The 22,071-nt window shown below is 42.9% G+C and overlaps 1 protein-coding gene across 10 annotated transcripts in view; it reads right to left on the reverse strand.

Moving 5' to 3' along the window:
* The window catches only part of LHFPL2 (LHFPL tetraspan subfamily member 2), a 211,927-nt gene that overhangs the window by 104,040 nt on the left and 85,816 nt on the right, over positions 1 to 22,071 (reverse strand). For 4 of the 10 annotated variants that reach the window (XM_075932328.2, XM_089779363.1, XM_075932325.2 and 1 more), the window contains exon 2: positions 19,247 to 19,353. The exons of the other annotated variants lie outside the window; for them this stretch is intronic. The gene's annotated coding sequence lies outside the window, so the exon portion shown is untranslated. The remainder of the gene's footprint in view (positions 1 to 19,246; positions 19,354 to 22,071) is intronic. 10 annotated transcript variants of the gene reach the window in all.

Here is a 22,071-nt window from a genome sequence, read left to right on the forward strand (position 1 = left end):
AGTATGAAATTTCTATTTCACAAAAAAAAAAAAAAAAAAGAGGAGGAGGGAGCAGCACTCTGGATACCGCTCCAAGCCATTGATGAACCATGAAAAATAAAATAAGCATTTGTGAAGGAGTACTACATAAACCACTAAATATGCTCAATATCATACCTTTGCCATTTCCCTCTATCACATTAACATTCATGCAGATGTTTTCAAATATGGTTATGTGATTTGGATACCCAATTCCCATTTAAGTTTAATGTTTCTATGTAGGTGACATTTATGAAAAAATCAAAGAAGCTTCTAAAATGGGAAAATATAATTAATCCAAACAATGAATGTGACTTTAGGTATAACTCTGCAAGCTTCTGGACACCTAATTTTCATATATTTTAACTATTCATGCATTGGTAGAGAAGCAGCATTTTGGCCTAACTTTTAAGTACAAACTGATTCTACATCAGGAAGAAATATGAACTTAAAACCCTATTCACAATCTTAACAAGAAAGGGCATGTATGTTTGTTACTATTAGTGGAAACCCAAACATCTTGTTTTGTACTAAGGCTATGTATACGCTGACCATATGTTCCGATTTTTCTGGGACTGTCCCAAATCTAAACACTCTGTCCTGGTGCCCCATCAAGTAGTGAAATGTTCTGGAAAGCACCGCCAAACAGTTCTCTATTTGATGGGGACACCAGCTTGCGGGAAGAAGCACCATGCCTTACTACTTACTGCTCCTCGCACGATGCAACAGCCTCCTCCCTTTCCCCCCAAGCAGGGCGCGTAGGGCAGCCACTCCAGCTTCCTGTGGCATGCAGCTCCTCCCTCTCCCCTTTCCCTCCCTCCCTCCTCTTCCACGCAGGGTCCCGGTCCAGCGGCACCACCGCCTCCTCCTCCTATGGGCTGCCTTGGAGCCCTGGCCAGAGCCACTTGAAGCCCGGCTGGGACGCTGCGGTGTGGGGCACACTCAGGCTCGGCAAGTGCCAGGACAGGAGCAGAGGCTGCCCACTGTGCTATTTTTAATACCGCAATCTGGGTCCGGGCAGCCCTCAGGAACCCGTACCGCAGTACTAAAAATAGCACTGTGGGCAGCCTCTGCCCCAGTCCCGGCAGATGGTCCTGCCCTGAGAGGTGGGGCAGGGATGGCAGTAATAAAAATAGCACCGTAGCCTGGCTGCAGCCCTGCAAACTGCTGTCCACATGGAAGGCAGAAGATGAGAGAAGGGGCCAGGGAAAACTCAGGGGAAAGCGAGGGTGAGGAGAGGGGTTTGTGCTGAGGGGAGGGAGGCAAGGCAGGAGAAGAAAGGGGCAGGCACCAAGAGGCAGGGTGGAGGAGAGACAACTGTCAAGGGGCCAAAAGGAGACAATGAGGAAAAGGGCAGGAGGGGGGAAAGGGAGGGAAGGTGTCAGTGGGAATGGGAGAATTGAGGGGACGGGGTGATGCTGGGAGAGGGGGAGGGACAATAGGGGCAAGAGGAATGAAGGGGAGGGGGAAGAGTGGGTGCTGGGAGAAGAGGGGTTGGCATGAGGAAGGCAGGGGATAGAGCAAGTTATGTGTGAGGGCGCAGAGGGCCATGAGGAGAACTGGGGCAAGGGGGGGGGGGCACCAGGGAGAAAGCAAGCAAGGAGGGCACAGGGACGGGTTAGACACCAGGAAGGTGCAGGGGTCAGGGAAAGTGCAGGTGCCAGGGGATTGTGGGGGGAAGCAGAAGGGCAGCTACAGAGTGGGGGGGGGGGGGGGGGGGAACGGGCACCAGAGGACAGAGGCAGAGCTGGTGGGTAGAGGGATGTTTTAAGAGAAGGGATGGGGAGAGGTAGCTACAGATGATCAGAGTGGGGCTAGCAAAGGAGTGGACACAGGAGAAAGAGAAGGGCTGGTGCAAGGGAGGGGAGTGAGAAGGGCAGGAGCCAGGACAGCATAGGAGGGTGAGGAGTGGGGAGCAGCAGGCACCAGGGGAGCAGATGGGGCAAGGGGAGGGGAGGAGACATGGCCGCAAAGGGAAAAGTGAGAGGTTTTAAAAGATATTTATTAATAATTTCGGTGCCCCAGGTACACATCCAAACAAGTGTACATGAACTCAATACTGGTGCATAAGACAAAATTAACTCTGTTCATGGGAGGAAATCTTAGAGGGAACACTTCCCCCAGCCTCTCCCCGCAAGTTAATGCAATGCAAATTGGGTTAATGCAATTGTAGGATAGCTGCATCGGGGAGGAGGGGGGGTTCTATGGGGACCAAACCCATTCCTATTGGTAGGGCGACAGTGGGAGAAGTTCTTAGAGGGGTCACACAACACCCTTTACTTCTAGTTATGTGTCCATCTTGACCCCAGGAGTACTACCTCCAGAAGTGGGACTTCTTGTGGTGGGGGGGATGGCTAATGGGGGTTACAGTGCATGGCTAATGTGTCCCTAATTTTGGTTCAGAAAATATGGTCACCATAGCTATGTATATTGAATTTCTACACAATAGGAATTTAGATCAATATATAACAACTATGTATATTGTGCAAAATGAAGAAAGTAACACAGGTATATCCTCTATTTTAAAATGTCCTTTTCAGGTAGCATTTTCTTCATACAAAATGGCATGTAATGGAGTTTTTTTTATTAATGTCCTTGCAAAAGGGAAGTAAACGAACAGTTTTAAATTTGTAGGATTTCAACTTCAAACATTATTCATTTTATTAAATAATTACCATACATAGTAAATCTAAATAAAACTCGTAAAGCTTCCATTACTCTTTCCGTAACTAATTAGAATTATTTTGTGATCTGTAACAGTAATAATTTTCTTTGCACTAAAATGACAATTGAATAGGCAACTCAATTTTAATTTTGTTAGCAAATATTTTTATGAACTATAATTATAATAGGCATTACATTTTTCTGATAAAAAGATAATTATTTAAACCTTTCAATCAACATACTCTGGTGTAGAAAGTAATGCATTCAGCTTACTTAAGTGGCAGGATTGTTTATGCAAAATTTGATATCTGTAGGTAATTGCAAAGTATGACTTTATTTTGCACAAACGAACTCTTCAATATATATAATAGATGAAGAAAATGCATTTCTTTCATGCAAGTCTGATGACAAAAAATTAGCCCTAATCTCTAAAATTACACCACACTATACAGAAGTAACTTTTTCAATGGGTTATCTTTCTGGCATCATTCTACTACAGTGCAAAACAAAGAAAAAAAACCTCACTGCTGCATATTTGTCATTAAGGCAAGCTTCCGAAACAATAGCAAAACAAACAAAAAAAGTTTTTTTTATTAGAGGAAGAACTCTACAGGACATACCAACAAAAAAGTAGTTTGGATGTTCAACAACAGAAAACGTTAATAGCTCCAGGAGTACAGTGAATATTTTAAAATGTCTTGTCAACTATTATGTGGAATTTTCACCTCTGTTTTGCCACTCAGAGATCAAATAAATTTAAGTGTCTTTTAACAAGGTAAGATACATGACAGTAAAAAAATAAAAACAAAATCTGAAGTTATATTTTTCTACACCAATGTATTTCATATATGTATGCAGAGTCAAATCAACATAAAGAAAACAGTGGTGTTATAATTTACAAGTTATATCTGTTGGGAGAAAAAATAGACAGAACACTTGCACTTCTCTTTACAAGGAACACATAATATTAACTGATACAATCCTTCACTTGAATGTACCTACTATGAACTTACAGCTAATGAAACCCAGATGAGACTATAATAAAATATTGATCAATGTCCATAATTCCACCACCATCATATCCCATCCAAAAAAGTTATAGCATATCTTTTATCAGAGGGGTAGCCGTGTTAGTCTGGATTTGCAAAAGCGACAAGGAGTCCTGTAGCACCTTGTAGACTAACAGATGTATTGGAGCATAAGCTTTCGTGGGCAAAGACCCACTTTGTCAGATGCATATAGTGGACATTTCCAGAGGCAGGTATAAATATGCACGCAAGAATCAGGCTAGAGATAACAAGGTAAATTCAATCAGGGAGGATGAGGCCCACTTCTAGCAGCTGATCTGGAGGTGTGAACACCAAGAGAGGAAAAACTGCTTTTGTAACTGGCTAGCCATTCACAGTCTTTGTTTAATCCTGAGCTGATGGTGTCAAATTTGTACTACATGCATCTGACGGAATGGGTCTTTGCCCACAAAAGCTTATGCTCCAATACATCTGTTAGTCTATAAAGTGCTACAGGACTCCTTGTCGCTATGGCATATCTTTACATATCATTAGTAGAATTTCAGCCATAGATTAAAATTTTACAGTCCTCGTTACTCCCACAAAATTTAAGAGAATAAATGCTGAGGCATTAACAGACCTACACTGTGAATATGAGATCCCGTTGAGTGTATTAACTAATAAACATCTGGCACACCACTAAATTGAGTTACAAAATTTTCTTTACAAAGAAGCCAAAACAAACTATCTGGGATAAAGATATACAAGTTCAACAGTAAAGCTTTCCTTTCCTTAAGGCCTGGTCTACAGTAAGAGTTTAGGTTGAATTTACCACATGAGGTCAATCTTCTAAACAATGAGTTCACACCATCTCATCCATTCCACCCACTTTAAGGACTGTTAAAGTCGATTTTAGTACTCGTGCTTGTCGAGAGTAATAGTAAATTCTACCTTGGATTGTCAACTTTAGGTATAGCAGGTGCAGCACTGTGAAAGTTGATGCTCTTGGACACTTGAGGCCCAGAAGGCCTACTATGATTTGCTGGCCCGAGGTTTGCCACAAGTGGTAGAAGGTACTTTTGGGTGTTTAAAGTGAAGGCTCTGTACGCCACTGATTAGATTAGACCAGACCTCAGCAAACACAACATTCCCATTGTAGTGGTAGCCTGCTGTGTGTGCTCCATAATATTTGTGAGAGTCGGAGGGAAAGTTATATGGTTGAGATGGGAGAAGGGAGGGGGAATTTGATGTACAACACCTAGCCAGTAATTATGAGTAGCCAGACATCAGAGCGATAGGGAGAGCACAGCAAGGGGCCCTGCAAATCAGAGAGGCTTTGAAAGACAGTTTTATGAGTGATGCATATTGCACTTAACAAGGTGTCCCAGCAGTCAGAGCGCTTGCCTGTAAATCTCCCCCTTCCCCCGGACACAAGCAATAAAAAGATTGTTGTTCAGAAATCATGTGTTTTAGGTAACAAAGCAAGAACAGAAAAGGAGTACAGGGTAGGAGCTTGGGGTAAGTGTGATTACTATTGTGAGGAAGACAGACTTTTGCTTCAGGTGTTTTAAAGGGGAAGTAACCCTCCCCACCTTTACTACCTCTCTCATATAGAGGCAGCAAGAGAGGAGATATCGACTAGTCGACTAGTCAAAAGACTATCTGATAAGCAAATGCTTATCAGATAGTCGACTAATCTTTAACATCCTTACTGTGAACAGCCTCTCTTCATCCTCTCTGGAACCTCCCTTCAGGTAGTTAAAGGCTGCTATCAAATCCCCCCCCCCCCCTCCCCATTTTTCTCTTCTATAAACTAAACAAACCCAAAACCCTCAGCTTCTCCTCATAGGTCATATGCTCCAGCCCTCTAATAATTTTTCTTGCCCACCACTGGACTTTCTCCAACGTGTCCACAACCTTTTGTAATAGGGGGCCCAGAATCGGATGCAATACTCCAGATGTGGCCTCGCCATTGCCGAATGAAGGGGAATAATCACTTCTCTAGATTTGCTGGAAATGCTCTTCCTAACGCACACTAATATGCCATTAGCCTTCTTGGCAACAAGAGCAACTGTTAACTCATATCCAGCTTCTCATCCGTTGTAATCCCCAGGTCCTTTTCTGCTGAACTGCAAAAGGGGTTTTTGCGCAAAAAGGAGCCATCTACACAACATTTTTTTGCACAAAAACCTCTTGCGCAAAAGGGAAAGGAAGAAATGCAAATGAGACCGTGTGGCGGGCCCCTCCCGCCTGGGTCCCCGACCCCTTGTGATACAGTCTCCCCCTGGCCCTTTAAGCCAGGCCAAAGGCCCTCTGGCCTGAGTCCCCGAAACAGTCTATAGCTGGCCCTTTAAGCAGGGCTAAGGCCCCCTGGCCGGAGTCCACAAAACAGTCTATAGCTGGCCCGTTAAGCAAGGCCGAGTCCACATTGCAGTCTGTCGTTGTAGCGGGGGCACACCCCAGGTAGGGGGACCCAGGCCCCCCCTACTCCACCGGGTCCCAGCCCAGGGTCCTGTGAGTGACCAGGTACCGGGTCACTCTCTCGGCGGGGCCATCCAGCCGAAACGCGCCGAGGTTCTCGGGCCGGGAGCGGCGGCTCCCGCTCCTGCCCTGGGCCACTTCCAACCTGGACCCCCGGGCTTCCTTCCCCTGGACTTGCCCAGCTGGCTGTGATCTCCAGGCCGGCGTCCCCTCGGCAGGCAGTCTCCGGGTTGCACCGATTCGCCTCCGCCTTCCTTCCGGCCTCTCCTGGAGTCCCTGGCAACCGCTGAGGGAGAGCTCCCTTCTCCAGTCCTTCTCCTTCGGCTGCCTCCCCTGAGTCCTGGCCCAGGCTTTTATAGCTCTGCTGCAGCCCGGGCATGCTCGGTAGGGCTGTGGGGGAGGGGCCTCTGCAGCCAGGTAATCCTGGCTGGGCCCTGTAGGTTCAGTGCGGGGCTGCCTCGCCCCGTCACAGACCGTGACATGCAAATGAGCGCTCTATTTGCATTTGCTCTTTCGCAAGAGGCTCGTAGTGTAGACATAGTCTTGCTGACAAGAATACTGTGGGAGACCATATCAAAAGCTTTGCTAAAGGTATATTCACATTCACTGACTTCCCCACATCCACAGAGTCAGTTATCTCATCTTAGAAGGCAATCAAGTTGGTCAGGCATGATTTGCCCTTAGTAAATCCATGTTAATGATTCCTGATCACTTTCCTCTCTTCCAAGTGCTTCAAATGGATTCCTTGAGTGTCCCCTCCATGATTTTTCTGAGGACTGAGGTAAGGCTGACCAGGTCACCCAGAGTCCAGCATATCCGCCCTCTATCATTAGAGTGCGGCAGCCAGCTGGTCACACACCATGCTGCACTTGCTTAGCCTGTAGTTCAATTGCTCCTTTCTGTGGTATAAGGTTGCTTGTGTACAGCTTCATGAGCCATGGAAATAAGAGGTAGGCTGGGTCTCCAAGGATCACTATGGACATTTCAACACCTTTAATGTAATTTTCTGATCTGGGAAGAAAGTTCCATCTTGAAGCTTTCTGAAGAGGAGACTTGAGTTTCTAAAACTGCATACATCATGCATCTTTCCCAGTCATGCCATGTTGACGTCAGTGGAAGGGCCTTTGTGATCCACCAGCAACTGCAACACCATTGAGAAGTACCCCTTGCAGTTTATGTACTCTTAGGCAAGGTGGTTGAGTGCCAAGATAGTGATGTGTGTTCCATCTATTACCCCCACCATAGTTGGGGAACCCGAGTGTAGCAAGGCCTTCTACTATGGTCTTGCATGTTTCCCAGAGTTACTATCCCTCTGTAGCAGAAGGGTGTTGGTTGCTTTGGCTACTTGGATCACAACAACCTCCACTGTAGTTTTTCCCACTCTGAACTGATTCCCAACTGACCAGCAACTATCTGGCATTGCAAGCTTCCACTGGCCAATTACCACTCGCTTCTTCACGGTCAGACTCAGTCTCATTCTGGTATTTGTGCACTTTATGATGGGGGGACAGCATTCGCAAACTACCATGAAAATGGCCTTACACATGAAAAAGTTTTGCTGCCACTGATCTTCCCATACCTGCATCACAATGCATTTCCACCAGTCTTTGCTTGTCTCATGGCACCAGAACTAGCATTTCACTGTGTCAAGAGGATTGCATGCTGGCAGCATTTGCCAGTGACTCAACTCAAGAGTTTCATACATGCCTGTATTTGTGCTCTCTTCACAATTTTCCCTCACTCACATGACTATTGGCAAGGCTCTAGACATACCGCAGCATATGCATGAGATGTTTGCAATACTTTCCACAGCACTTTGCAACTAAATGGAGTCCATGCTTTCCCTGCTATGGCATCTATGCAGATAACCAGGGGAACAGGGTCACAAAAAGTTTGTTTGCCCATTGCTTACAACCAGGGGAGGAAGGAGTAGATAAGTGCACCATGGGAGGCTGATAGCATGTAGCAAGACCCACCCACTGCACTGTTTTTGTCCCATCAGGCACTAGGTACTTAACCCAGAATGCAAAGGGATGCCAGGAACTGTGGGCTAGCTACCCACAATTCATCGCTGTCAAAGTCAACGGTAGCTACCCTACTGGGGACACACTACATCGAACTCTTGTGTACAGTGGGTACATTTAACTTTGACTTTACAAAATTGGGTGCTAAAATATCGACTTCAATAAACTCAACCTAATCTTGTAGTGTAAACATAGCCTTAAACAAAAAATCCAGACTTGTTCAATTTCCATATAATTATTTTTCACCTATTCGAAACTTTGAAATTCCCAATTGTTATAAGTATAAATAAAAGTAAGTTGCAAAAATAAAATTACCACAAACACCACATTCAGGAATTAGTTCTCTCACCACCTCACTCCCCAATTCACACAGTAACGCTATTGGCTATTCCTCTTCTCCAGGAAGCGAGGGGAAAGTGCACAGTTAGCTGCATTCCTCATGCTGGCTGGGGGTACAGAGGGCAGACGAACCTGAACCTGTCCCAGCCAGAGGGATATGAACCCCGCCTCAACTGTGCCTGCTAGAGCTGTAGTGGTCATAGAAAGGCGCTTCTCATCTGGTCCCAAGCTGCTGTGGTTAGAGAGGGCTGGAGTTGTCCTCTCTCCAGGGCAGTCTGCATACTGAATCCCTCATCATCAGCCCCACCTCAGAGCAAGGATTTAAATGAAGTATGTACATTTTATTTTCCAAAAAAACAAATTAATTGAGTTAATTAATTGAGTTAATTGAGTTAATCGAGCAATGCTGGGTAAATCTTCTAGTTTCTTGTAAAGTTGCAGAACATACACACATACACATACAACCTTGCCTGGCATTTCATGGTTAAGGGAGAAATGTTCTGTTCAGCTCTCACTGACAGTAAATATGAGGAGCAAATTAAGAATGTTTAATTTCAAATGCTAAAGAGAATTAATCTATTTCAAATAAAAGACAAAAGATACTGTATTTATTACAACTTCCTAAAAAATGTAATTCAAAGTTAAAATAAAAGAAATAGAGATACTAAGAAAAGCTAAGCGGCTTTTCATTTATATCATTAAAATATTACAGTTAGAATTAAACAAAAAAAAAGAACCTTATTCAGTTTTTTCTCTCTAGTTTTCCTGCATGTACAAAACCTCCCACAGTTTACACAGAACTCTGGAAATCATGAGCAAGCCCAACTCTCATTCAGCCTTTCCTTCCCAACTCATTAAGTGGTATTTCTTTTATGCCAGCCAGAAGAAGGTAAAATTGCCACTGTTTGGTAGGAGTTAAAATTGTACTCCATTTTGCACACAGTGAAATAGCCAACCTCAGGGACAGTGGGAATTCAACAGCCGCTAAGAAATATGTTAAAACTGTGGTTTTGTGCACCACAAAGAACCTTTTCTTTGCCTTTTCAATTTTTGTCATTCTAGGCTGACTCTCAAGCCAGCTTGTTTAAACAATGCTATAGACTATCATCTTCATTTTTGCAAAATTACAAAATCTGTTCTGGTAATACAATAAATAAAATGTTTGTGTTTTATTGGCTCTCATCAGCTTTATAAAACATATTGTCAAAGTAAACAATAAAGTAGAAAAAGAGATAAAGTACATAGTCCTGTTTGCAGGTTATGACAGCATGCTTCAGTTCTTTCTGAAGTCCCATTATGTCAAGTAACAATTGGAAATACATTCAAATTCTTCTAATTACATTCTGTAAAACTGGCAAAAAATTGTTACAACATTATAAACTCTTGGTGAAAACATTTTTTTTCTAAATTTCTACTCTTTTTCTCACTAACTAAAATATTTGTTCCAGTGATTATATTCACTCCCCCCCCCCCCCCCACAGAGATGGACAATTACAGGACAGCAAAACATGTACATTCTCCAGATTCAGGGAAAGCAGATCACCAAAACTGACTTTCCTCTGCTTTTACCAAATAAATACTAACTGTTAAAAATACTGTTGGTCCTCTTTACTTTTCCTGTATAAAAGTTTCTTGAAAGCTGAACTAGTATGTTATAGGCCAGCCAAAAATAGAGATTCAAAATTTCAAAATGACAGAATAATGTTTCCATAGAATAAGGGCAACTCAACCTTGGCCCATCATGCTTTGAACTCTGGAGGAACGGAATAAAAATCCCTAACCAGAAGGATCAGTATCACTATTCAGCTTGGAATTTGGAAGGTACATTTCTCAGCAGAAGCAAGGTGTCCCCAAGGGGCTTAGCTTGGATTATCCTGACAAGACACACTGAGCTTATATGTCACAGTGGCTTCTACCACTTTTTGAAACTCACTTATGTATGTTTAAACCTAATAAATAACACTCATTTCTTTTTCCTGGTTAATAAACTGGCTACATTAACTAGGAAATTTAGCATTGGCTACAAGCATTGTCTTTGGTGAGAGATCTAAGGCATAGTTTACGTAAGGTGAATAACTAGCTCTTTGGGACAGGGAGTAACCTGAATATTTTGATTTTTGGTGTAAGGGACCATTTATCACAAAGGCAAGTTTGCCTGGGTGGCAAAGTAGCCCAAGAGGACTGTCTGTGATTCCATAGTTAGGCTACTATAGTGTTTGAGGAGTTCACACTTGATTGGAAAAATTCTAAGTTTAGAACTCACAACCAGTTTGGAATTTGTACTGTTTTTGACAGTCTACCCTGAGGTTGGTACTCTCAGTGGTGAGTCATTCCAGTCAATTTGACAGGCACAATCAACGAACCCTAAGAACTAGAACAACCAATGTTGAAACATTTTTTCCAAGTAGAAAACCCACCACCTTAAAAAAAAAAAAAAAAAAAAGGGAAATTCCACAGCACACTATGCCATGTAGGAAATCATGAGCTCACTCTTGGCCTCCTGGAATTTTTCACTGAAAGCCAAAAGGGGATGTTTATCTGATCCCAAACTTTTAAAGCCTAATGGAAATGCTGTTTTTAATTCTTTGAAATCTTCTCCTTGTTGTAATGCCTGCGGGGACTGAATGCAAAGTACAGCTGTTGGCTGATTCTCAACTGCCAAACCCTGAGATAACCTGAGTCTAACGGTTTCTCAATTTTTCTTACAAAGCTGACATGGTATTTTTTCTACAGATGGACACATTATAATCAGGGTATGTTACTCTGGATCACAAACTCGTTTTCCAGTTCAGAAAAAAACAGAAGGTTCCTGCTTTTGCATACAAAACTGTTAACTGTTCACTTGCCTCTTTTTAAAGCACCATGTCAAATCATGGCCATGTTGAAATCAATGGGAGTTTTACCATTGTCTCCAAAGAAGGCCAGGATTTCACCCTATACTTTCAACTGAAAAGGTACTAAAACTCAAGGGCGGTGTCCAGACTCAGGGGGTTTTTCGAAAAAAGTAGCCTTTTTTTGAAAAAACTTCACCTGCGTCTAGACTGCAGCCGCGTTCTTTCGAAATTAAAGCAAAAGAACGCGGCTTTTCTTTCGACGGCGGTAAACCTCATTTCATGAGGAAGAACGCCTTTTTTTGAAAGTGCTCTTTCGAAAAAAGGCGTTCTTGAATGCCAACAGGGCTTTTTAGAAAGAGAGCATCCAGACTCACTCACTGCTTTCTTTCGAAAAAGCGGCTTGCTTTTTCGAAAGTACTGCTTGCAGTCTAGACACTCTTTTTCGAAAGAGGCTTTTTCGAAAGGTACTTTCGAAAAAGCCTCTTTCGAAAGAGGCTTGCAGTCTCTAGACATAGCCAAAGAGAGTTTAAATAGGAAGAACTCCAAGAATGTGCTGGTGAGGTGGCAAAGAGGCAATGACACTGCAGTGAATATTTCTGATGCCACTGCAGCTCAAACACATGTAAAGGTGGCACAAACAGGGTTAAGGTCTATAGCAGAGTGCTATCAGCAGCAATGACCCTCAACACCTCTAGTAGTTGGTCCAAGAAATAACATTCATTTCATCCCCTAAGCCAGCTTTTATCTCCTGAAAACCAGGCCACGACATTTCCAGACTTCTACTGGAAAAAGTGAGAGAGATCAAGAAGATGTCAAAACACAAAGAGCTATCTGTTTGGATGGCAAGAGTAAAAAAAAATAAACCTTCATTTTTTCAAGTGTTTTTTCTCATCTTCCAGCAGCCACTTTTTGGAGTCCTCTTTAGAGTTCTTAATATTGACTCCATTTTTCATTCTCTCCTTTTGGCTTGAGAACATATTTGCTAATATATTTTTCCTATTAAACAAATATTGATATTTTTCATGTTTTTAAATGGAGTTAAAATTAACATTACGTTTCTGTTTACTTCTTTGCTTGGGGCCCCCATCACCAGTTACGTGAGTTTATTTCTGAGGAGTGGGTTAGTATGCTATTTAACTTGTGCTCCATCTGCTAACCATGCACAAAACAGCCATTAAAATTAAGTTTCTGATGAAAGTAGTGAAATAGAAGAGAAGATTCTTACAATTATGAGGCCACTTCTCCAACAGATTCTGATGGGTGTCCCTTTAATATGTACTTTTTTCAAAGAAGATCTTTACAATACCTCATTCTGTGACCTCATTCTGCTGACAACTCTGGCATCACATTTTTGAGAAAAAATTGGCAGACAATGTTCTCAGTTGAACATTCTCAACACCTTTAGCTTTACAAATGTACTGTATGCACTTCAGCAAATTATCCACAATAATCCATATTTCCTCTATAAATTAAATGGAGCAGAAAAATCTCAATGTATTAAACATAAAACCATAACAATGTTTGACTTTATAATGTTTGTAAAGTCACGTTTAATGAAAAATACTTACCTCTAAGTCATTCTAGACTAAAGGTAAAAACTACAAAACATGTTGATTACAGGAATTTTGTTTTGGACATCATTAGGTTTGTTTGTTTGTTTGTTTTTGAAAAACAAATAATTACCCATGAAGGCATCTACTCTGAAAGAAAAACATGAAAAACTAATGTCACAGAGATGTATACTAAGATCATGGCCTTTGGAACATTTTAATTAAAATAACTACTTCAGAAATTCCTTTCAATTTTTGGGTATCTTTCCCCTAGTAGTGTTTTTGCTAGGTTTCTGTCTTTATAAATGTTTATTGTCATCATCAAGGTTTGAAGAACTTGCCAGACATGTACATGTCAGAAGGCTAAACTGAATAGCTAGAAATAGATACAAAAGATGAACTTGTAGGGTGGACAGTCAGGGTAAGAAAGGTCTTGGGTCAAGATCATCAAGAGAAGACTAGCATCCCTGTCATTCCAGCTGCTAAGATGAGGAAAGTATTTAGAATTCTATAAGAGTGTTTTCTGTGGACCCTGATGTGTGACTCTCTATTTCATATCAGTTAATCACTAGCAAGGTTCAAATTTTGAAGTTCAGTGCACTAATAAATAGAAGGGAGAAAAATTCTCTTTCCCTGTTCTCTCCTGAAAAGCCCCAAAGTTCCAGAAAAGTGTTGAGGTGGGGTATGATGGAAGGGGAAAAGAGGTCCATCTCTGTCACTCTTTTCATCCCTCTCACCCCTTTTTGGGATGCTTTTCTATTGTTAGTTATCTGAAATCAGAAGAAATGTGGATCCTGCTGCTTCTCACAGCTTTCCCAAAAAGTAACACAAAACTGACATACATTTTGACAATTTCAGTACTTCCATCAAGATTCTGACTCGTGGCAGTGAAATAGATGACAATCTTACTAAGTTTACTCAGCTACAGCTTGTTAAAACTAAGCAATTGTAGTGGCACTAGGTTTTTCTCTGCCAACTCAGGAAGATACTGCATCACCAGGTTTTATTTGGTTTATGTGACTGTGAAGATATATGGAAGATACAATTTTAAAATTAAGGATTAAATTATATAGCAATTATGTATGTAGGTTTCCTCATTCAGCAGATCAAACAACTTTTTAAAGGCTTGCCCATCAATCAGTATTAAAGCACAGTAACTGTGGTTGTAATATAAGAATGGTCATACTGTGTCAAACCAGTGGTGCCTCTAACCCAGTATCCTGTCCTCCAATGGTGGCCAATGCCAGGTTCTTCAGAAGGGATGAACAAAACTGGTAATCATTAAAGTAATCCATTAAATAACCAAAGCTAAAAAATTGGCTGCTATTCTATGACCCACCTCTTTTTCTAAAGTTTTAACTCATGGAATCATCAGTCTCTGATATTTACCCTTGAATTAAAGGCACCAATCCAAAAAACCTCACCCATGGAGGCTCCGCTAGCCCTGATAGCATATCAACACTTGTTCATTTTGAGCTGCTCTCTCTAGATCTAGAAACAGGATTGATTGACTCTAATTAGCATGTGGACCTGAAAAGCCAAAATTCAGTGACTGCAGAAAGCCATGTTGATGATTACTAGATGGCTATCCTCTCTCTTATTTGGTGCTCAAATAAGACCAGGCATAACAGGTGGTGGTGTTTTGGGCAAAAGATGTAAAACTGAGGGCCTAAACATGGCTCACTAATGATCCTATGGCACTTTTTGCTGGAATAGTATTAGTCTGATGTTAATATGTCCTGCCTAAATTCCAAATTAGTTGACTATAGAGTACAGTAAACTTCCAATAATCCGGCACCTTTAGGACCCAGGGGGTGCCGGATTATCCGATATGCTGGACTATCGGAAGGGGGGGGCCTATGAGGGGTCTGGGGTGGGGTGGATGCCACCCAAGACCCCTCATAGCCCCCCCTTCCGATAGTCCGGCTTTGCCCCAGGCATCCCCGATTCAGCTGCTGCTGGTCAGTTTCAGCATCGGCTGAATCGGGGACACCTGCGGCAGAGCAGCTGGGGTGCTGCCAGGTTGGTCCGGTAGCGCCGCCCCTCAGCGCTGCGAGACCAACCCAGCAGCACCTCAGTTGCTCTTGGGGATGCCTGGGACAAAGCAGCTGGGATGCTGCCGGGTTGGTCCTGCAGCGCTGAGGGGCAGCGCTATGGGACCAACCCGGCAGCCCCCCAGCTGCTCTGCCCCGGGCTTCCTAGAATCAGCCGCTGGTCAGTTTCAGCAGCAGCTGAATCGGGGAAGTTGGGCACAGAGCACCTCCAATTGTCCGGCTGCCCAGAGCACTTCCGGGTTCCCGATGGTGCCGGACCATCAGGAGTGCCAGAGCATTAGATGCCGGATCAATGGAGTTTTACTGTAAAACTATAGACTAGACTGCTATAGACTGCTGCAGGAATGCAGGAGCGGCGGGGAAGCCTGAGCGAGCCTGCAGCAAGGCTGCGCAGGCACAGGCGGAAACCGGTGGGTGGTAGTACCCAAGAGCAGGGAGCCGGGGCAGACGCCGGACACAGGCAGAGTAACGCTGCGCGGGGCATTTAAAAGGAGGAAGGGTGGGCAGAAGGGGGGGGGGGAAGAGTGCAGGGAGTGGAGGAGGCTCTGCTCTCGACCCCCTTCCGCAGTTAGTGACCGGTGCTGGTGCCAGGACCGGGGAAGTTGCGAGCATGGAACCCCGACCAGATCGGCGGGGCACAGCACCCTGGACAGGCGAGCCGGAGGATACGGCGGCCGTAGCCAGGGGAAACCGGACCCAGGAGCGGAGACTCGGCCCGGGAGCGGTGGTTTCAGAGCGACCCAGCAGGATTCTGAGAGCGGGGTCCAAGGACCTAGACCATGGGAGCGGTGGACAAAGGCTGAGGGCAGTGGGGCCCCCTCCGTCATTCCAACCTGGGACTCGGCTACAGAAGGGAAGGGGAAGAAAGGGGTTGGGGATTGGGTTGGGAGTATGCCCCTGTGACGGGTGTGCCAGGGAATGGCACGGCGAGCGGCGAACCCTCCGCCGCTTTGCAGGGAGATGGGGGAAGCCACACGCAGCCGTCAGCGATGAGCCAGTTGGGGAAACCCAGCCGCCAGCCTGTAAGCGGGGGTGGAGGAGTGAGGGCAAGGCATCCGGGAAGGGGGATTCAGCAGGGAATGGCGCGGCAAACCCTCCGCCGCTTTGCAAGGAGGCGGGGGAAGCCCCGTGCAGCCACCAGCAATGGACCGGCAGGGGAAATCGTGTTATTCTGGGGACAGTCATGTAATTCAAAAAAGTTCCCTAAAAAAAAAAATCGTGCTATCACGAAAATGTGTTAAGTGAGCACGTGTTAAATGAGGAATTTACTGTGTGTGTACATACACACACACACACACTTAATACTAATATTGTACTTTGCAGTTTCATACTGTAATTATTCTAAGAATCCAACCAAGTCACAATTTCTGCATGTCTAATAGTAGTCCAAAGCACTCATTCAGAACAATTACAGTGCTGCCAACTCTGTGACTTGTGAAGAACTGGTCAATTTGGACAGGGCTAGAGTCTATTTCTCCAGGGTGGGAGCTGGCCCCCAGAAGAAAGACACTCCAGTCCCCTCATGAATTTCAGCTCTGTTTGAGAGAAACCGCATTCTGATTGGTTGTCTCCCGCATTGTCCCACCCCCAGGATACAACAGCCAATCAAGAATTTATACAGGAGGAGGCAGAGCTCTCTCCTCCTTATCTGGAATCAACACCATTCTTAGAAGAGTGAAAGTGGAAGGTGGGAGCAGAAAGAACTTGGCAGCTCCAGGCAGGCATTGCTTCCTCCTCCTCCATTCTGGGACCAGCAAAACAGCAGCTACTTCACTCTCTCTCTCTGAGGATAAGTCTACACTACAGAGAAAGATCAAAGCTGCCACTGTTGATCTTCCAGGGTTTGAATTAGCAATCTAGTTAAGACAGCTAATTCGAAGTGAGAGGGGCACTCCGGTCGATGCCAGTAGTCCTGCTTTCACGAGGAGTAAGGGAAGTCGAAGGAAGAGTATTCTTCCTTCAACTTCCTGCAGTGTAGACAGCACCAAAAGCCAAGTTAAGCTACTTCAACTTCAGCTACACAATTAACGTAGCTGAAGTTATGGATCTTAATTTGACTTTGTCCCGTAGTGTAGACATACCCCGTAACACCAGGCTCTCTGTGCGTGTGTGCGCGCGCGCACACTCACACACCAACATACACAAATCATGCAGCTGTCCCCGTCTCCACACTTAGTAGCTTCCTCAGACCTGAAAGTGGGGAAGGATATAAAGATGGGCAGGGGAATTCTTAAAAAAAATAAATCAAACGTGTAGTGGTCAGACTCATTTAAAAGGTTTTTGAAGCTTTGGAGTTGACAGTGCGAATTATGCCATATACCTTAAGGGTCCTACTTATGATATTGTGGAAATTGCAGATTCTGCAATATTAGGCTTGCACCACAATTCTGACATTGGATGTCCTCACTCGCAGCCCTGGGCAGCAGACTACAGTGCCCCCACTCTCAGCCCCAGGAGGCTTAGAGCAAAAAATGATAGAAAAGTAATAATGGACTTCATTACTTTTCCTCGATTTTCCATGGTTTGTCTGTAGTTCAGGTGCAATTTTTTGATAGTTTTTTCATCCCTCAATTGAAGTAGGGCCTTATATATATTCTTCCTCTCCTCCCTCCCCCTCCAGTCTCCTCAATTTATGTGCACTGCTGAAACAATCTTTCTAAAGGATTTTCTAATAAGCTCAGAGTTTCCACATTGGACCAAAGGAAAAATTCATTCCTTATCTACAGTATTACTATATAGTAGCTGTACATTAATTTAAGATCACTTATGGGCAAAGCTGGCTACTGGTAATCATTGCCTGAAAATAGGCTGCTGACAAAAAAAAAAAGAACTGTTCTCCAACATCTTTTTTAGTGTTGATAAATAATTAAAAGGAAGAGAGATGAGGAGATTCATGAGGTTTTACCATCTCGGCTGGTCCACAGGCTTTTTGATTTCCACAAAAAGTCAAGTATAAAATTAAGAGAGGCCTCTCTATTGTTCTTTCATTAGCTCTCCTTTAAAAAGGGCTAAAGAGAAAAGCAGTCAAGTGAAAATGCTCTCTCTACTGTAAATCAGCCTAACAAAGCATCCAGTCACTTCCCACTGAGTTTCAAGTTCTGTTTTTGTTTGTGTCCACATGTAAGTGATTAGGGATACTGTTGTTTGAAACTTAAATCCACATCTGCTGTTCTGCAGTCTTTGGAAATCAGATGAATTTTTCTGACAATTATTTGCAAAGATTATAATCACAAACATCTGTAATAGTATCCTTATGTGGTGGAAAAACACCATAGGTCTGAAAGCCTTTTTTGCTGAAATATTTTTGTTTGGTCATTTAAAAATACTAAAAAAATAATCTGCATGTCTTCTCAGATGGAGATTATCAGTAACTGCTTAAAAATAACAAAGTTAATTCTACATATTTTTTCTATAAGTTATTGCCCAATGGTTTAGGCAGCACACTCAACCAGCTGAAGTCCAGCTTTTTCTAGTTTAATAGGTCAGACTGTAACACCAGTGGAGAGGCAACAGAAGCCTACAGAAATCGAAACAGGAGAAAAGTGGTTTATTTATAAAACTGATTGTTTTAATTTCCATTAGTTTTTTAATAGACTACATATGGAAGTTAAACATATATACTTTCTTTTAAAAAATGGCTTCCAAAATCAGTATCTGAAATGGTTTTAAAAATAAAAATAAGGCAAATTATTATATAAAACAATTTCATATTATATTCTCTCTGTATTGTGCATACCGCACCCCAGACCTTGAATTCAAACACTAAGAAATAGATTCTGCTCATGTTCAATAGCACCTCACTCTATGGATAGTTCCAGTGAGGTGCTCAGATACCATAATGATTAATATCTACTCAGCTACCCATAGAGCACTTTCAAAATAGGGTGCCTCTCAGCATGGATAGTGGGAGGAGATTCTGTCCCTCAACACACTCCAGTGAATAAAAATTTCACAATAATGAGAGATTGGAGCTGCCCTACAGCAATTTCCTTTAAAAAAAAGGGGGGGGAGGGGGAGCTGTTAAATCTTTTCAAGCTGGTTTTTCCCCAACAAATATGAATATCTATTCACTGACTTTGAGCTAGGAAAATTCGATCCCTGATGTTGGAAAAATAATAGATTTGTTTCCCACGTGCCAAGCTAAGTAGAATGAAACCCCCTTTGAATTAATGCAGAGGATATGAATACAACACTACAATAAAAAGGAAAATCCCAAAGAAACATATATGGGCTGATGCAGTTATTCATGCTTTATTCTTCACACAAGAGCCTCACCTTCCCAGTCCAGTATGTTCTTTTAGTTTTGTCTAATGTTCTTCAATAGTTGTTCCCTTTTAAGAAGGTTTCTGTCTGCTCAAACTTCTACAGATTGAAGCCAAAACCTTGAGGACAAAGGAGTATGAATCATGTCAGTCTGTACTAACTATGAATGAGAAAACATTCAAATATTATACTACAAACCAGGCAGAAAAGATTTCAGTAAGAATAAGTTAAGTATTATTCATTAACATTAGCCGTGGATAATTCTGCTTTGAAAGGAAGGTAACATTTTCATACAATTTATTCACAATCTACAAACCCAACATACTGTATGTATTGATATTGAAGACAGTGTGCACATACATTTGCATAAGCGGCGAGGAGTCCTGTGGCACTGTGATACTTGACGACATACATTTGCATGACAGAGTACACCCAAATAATATGTTCATCAATTCCTTATCACCTTGTCTTCAGATTGCCCTCAGGACTAAGAGGCCAAATGAAAGTCACATATGCAATAATCCCAATGGCCTCTTTCACTTTGTCCTTCTGAAATTGTACCAAAAGCCTGTCTGGAGTCTCTCTCAGAACATCTGGATTTGACGCTTTTTATATTTATCCAGCTAAACAATGATTCTCTCCTTCTCCCCTACCAGTACCACAAAAGATTTAATGAACCAGCAAGGACTAGAAACCTGAAACTCAATCCAATATTTTCATACAATGATTCATAGACTCACACAGACTTTGAGGCAGACTAAGGGGCTCTTTAAAGCAACCTTGGACTGGAGAAGCCTGCAGTAATTTCCAGCAAGAGAAAGACTGGTATAACAGGCAACAATCTGATGATTTATTTAATCAGACTGAAATACAGAAGAAAACCAGGAAATAATTATTTACCCCAAATAGTGCAACCACTAATCTGAAGTATCAAAGCAGCTGGAACAATGTATCTTGTGATCTAAGAATTGTAGGCAGCTGAGTGATAAGACACAAAATAGTAGATTCTAAGGATGAAAAGAGGTCAAGGGGGGGAACCAAGGTTGATGAAGCAAGAAAGATCAAAAGTCTCCAGATGTTACTTAAAAAAAAACCCTTTTTTCTCAGTGAGACAGAAATATCCCATGCCCCTCAACAGGGAATTGCTGTTACTGAGTGTTATTCACATACTTGTGTATGGAATAAAAACTACACGTACACACAAAGCTACTTTCACACCTTTTGCTGTTGCAGTCATCAATGGGGTAATACCATGCTGTATGTTTAAAACAAATATTCTTTATTTTGCAATGCTTCATATAAGAACGATTCAACAAATAAGATCTATAACACTGTTGAACTAAATCCTACTCCACATTGATACCCTTTAATAATGTGAGAGGAACAAAGAAGGACAAATATACAATGTTTTTTCATTCAATTAATTGTCAGATCAAAATTTTTTTGGAAGACTGAATGTACAAATTACAGAAATATACTTGCTTTAATAACTGTATTCCAAAACCAGTATCTGAAAATGGTTTTAAAAATAAAAAAAAAATCAAATTCTTGTTATAGAAAATGTTTCATATTAAAAATCAGTATTTATTGTGCCCACCTAATCACAGACTTTGCATTCAAACACTAACAAACCAAGGGACATATTCTGACCTTATTTATACTGAGTAGTATATCACCCTGTGGCTAGTCCTTCTGATGTATTCCAGCACCACAATTTTACTTTTGTAATATGAACTGAAAACTCTGCAACTCATAGGGAAGCAAAACCTATATATGCTAAATATACTGAATGATTCATTCAAGAAATGTTCATCTATATGAGTAGCTTGTTGTAGTAAAACACAAAAATCAGTAAGATCTTGGATATTCTAGTTTTATAGTAATCTTACAGGAAATAGACTGATTTGCACACTTGACTAATTAGAAACACAGTCGGGGTCCATGCCTGCTTTCTGCATGGTAGATACAGCCCGTAGAACCGATTGACCTCAAATGTCTCTCTACCAGGGTACCTACAGCCTTCTGGCCTCGTTCCAAACACAGTCCCCTCTATCAAGGTATGTATGGCCTCACGGTCCTAGTCCCAAAGTACAGTTCCCTCTATTAGGGTAAACACAGCCCTGCAGGTGTAGTCCCAAACACAGTTCCCTCAATCAGGGTAAATACAACCCTGAAGGCCTAGTCACAAACTCACTCCCCTCTCTCAGGGTCACTATGGCCTACAAACCTAGTCCAACAGAAGCCTCCCTGAAAGCTAGGGAGCTGGATTGGTGTTGGGTGGAGAGGTAGGGAACCTGGGCCCCTCCCGCTCCACTGGGTCCCAGCCCAGGGCTTTCTTGGCAGTGGAGGATTTCACTGCCTGTTCAGCGGGGATGCCAGCAGAAGCACGCTGAGCTCCTGGACAATCCTCCACCCTGGACCACTTCCTACCACCCCTGGCACTCTGCTCAGCTCTCGGGGCATTGTTTGGTGTGTCCGACCCTCGTGGATGTCCTCCCTGGCCGGGGCTGTTGCTGTGGCTGCTGCTGCCAGGGTCATTGCTTTTGGAGTGGCTGCTGCTGCTGCTGCTGGGATTGCTGCATCTGGTGCTGCAGAGGCTGATCAGGAACTCTGGCCTGAGCTCCTTCCCCTCTGGAAGTCAACTCAGACTGAGTGACTCCCTGGGCTTTTATACCTGGCCACTCTTTTGGCCCAGCTGGACGTGCTCACGGCAACTTTCTGCGGTTCAGTGCGAGGTTGCCACACCCCATCACATGACTGTTTATCCTAATTAGTTTTAAGATTTATGAACTGATAATGGGACCTATTTGTATAAGACTTCTTCCATTTTCTTCAGT

This window comes from Pelodiscus sinensis, chromosome 6 (assembly GCF_052426305.1).
Source record: "Pelodiscus sinensis isolate ZL-2025 chromosome 6, ASM5242630v1, whole genome shotgun sequence".
NCBI lineage: Eukaryota > Metazoa > Chordata > Testudines > Trionychidae > Pelodiscus > Pelodiscus sinensis.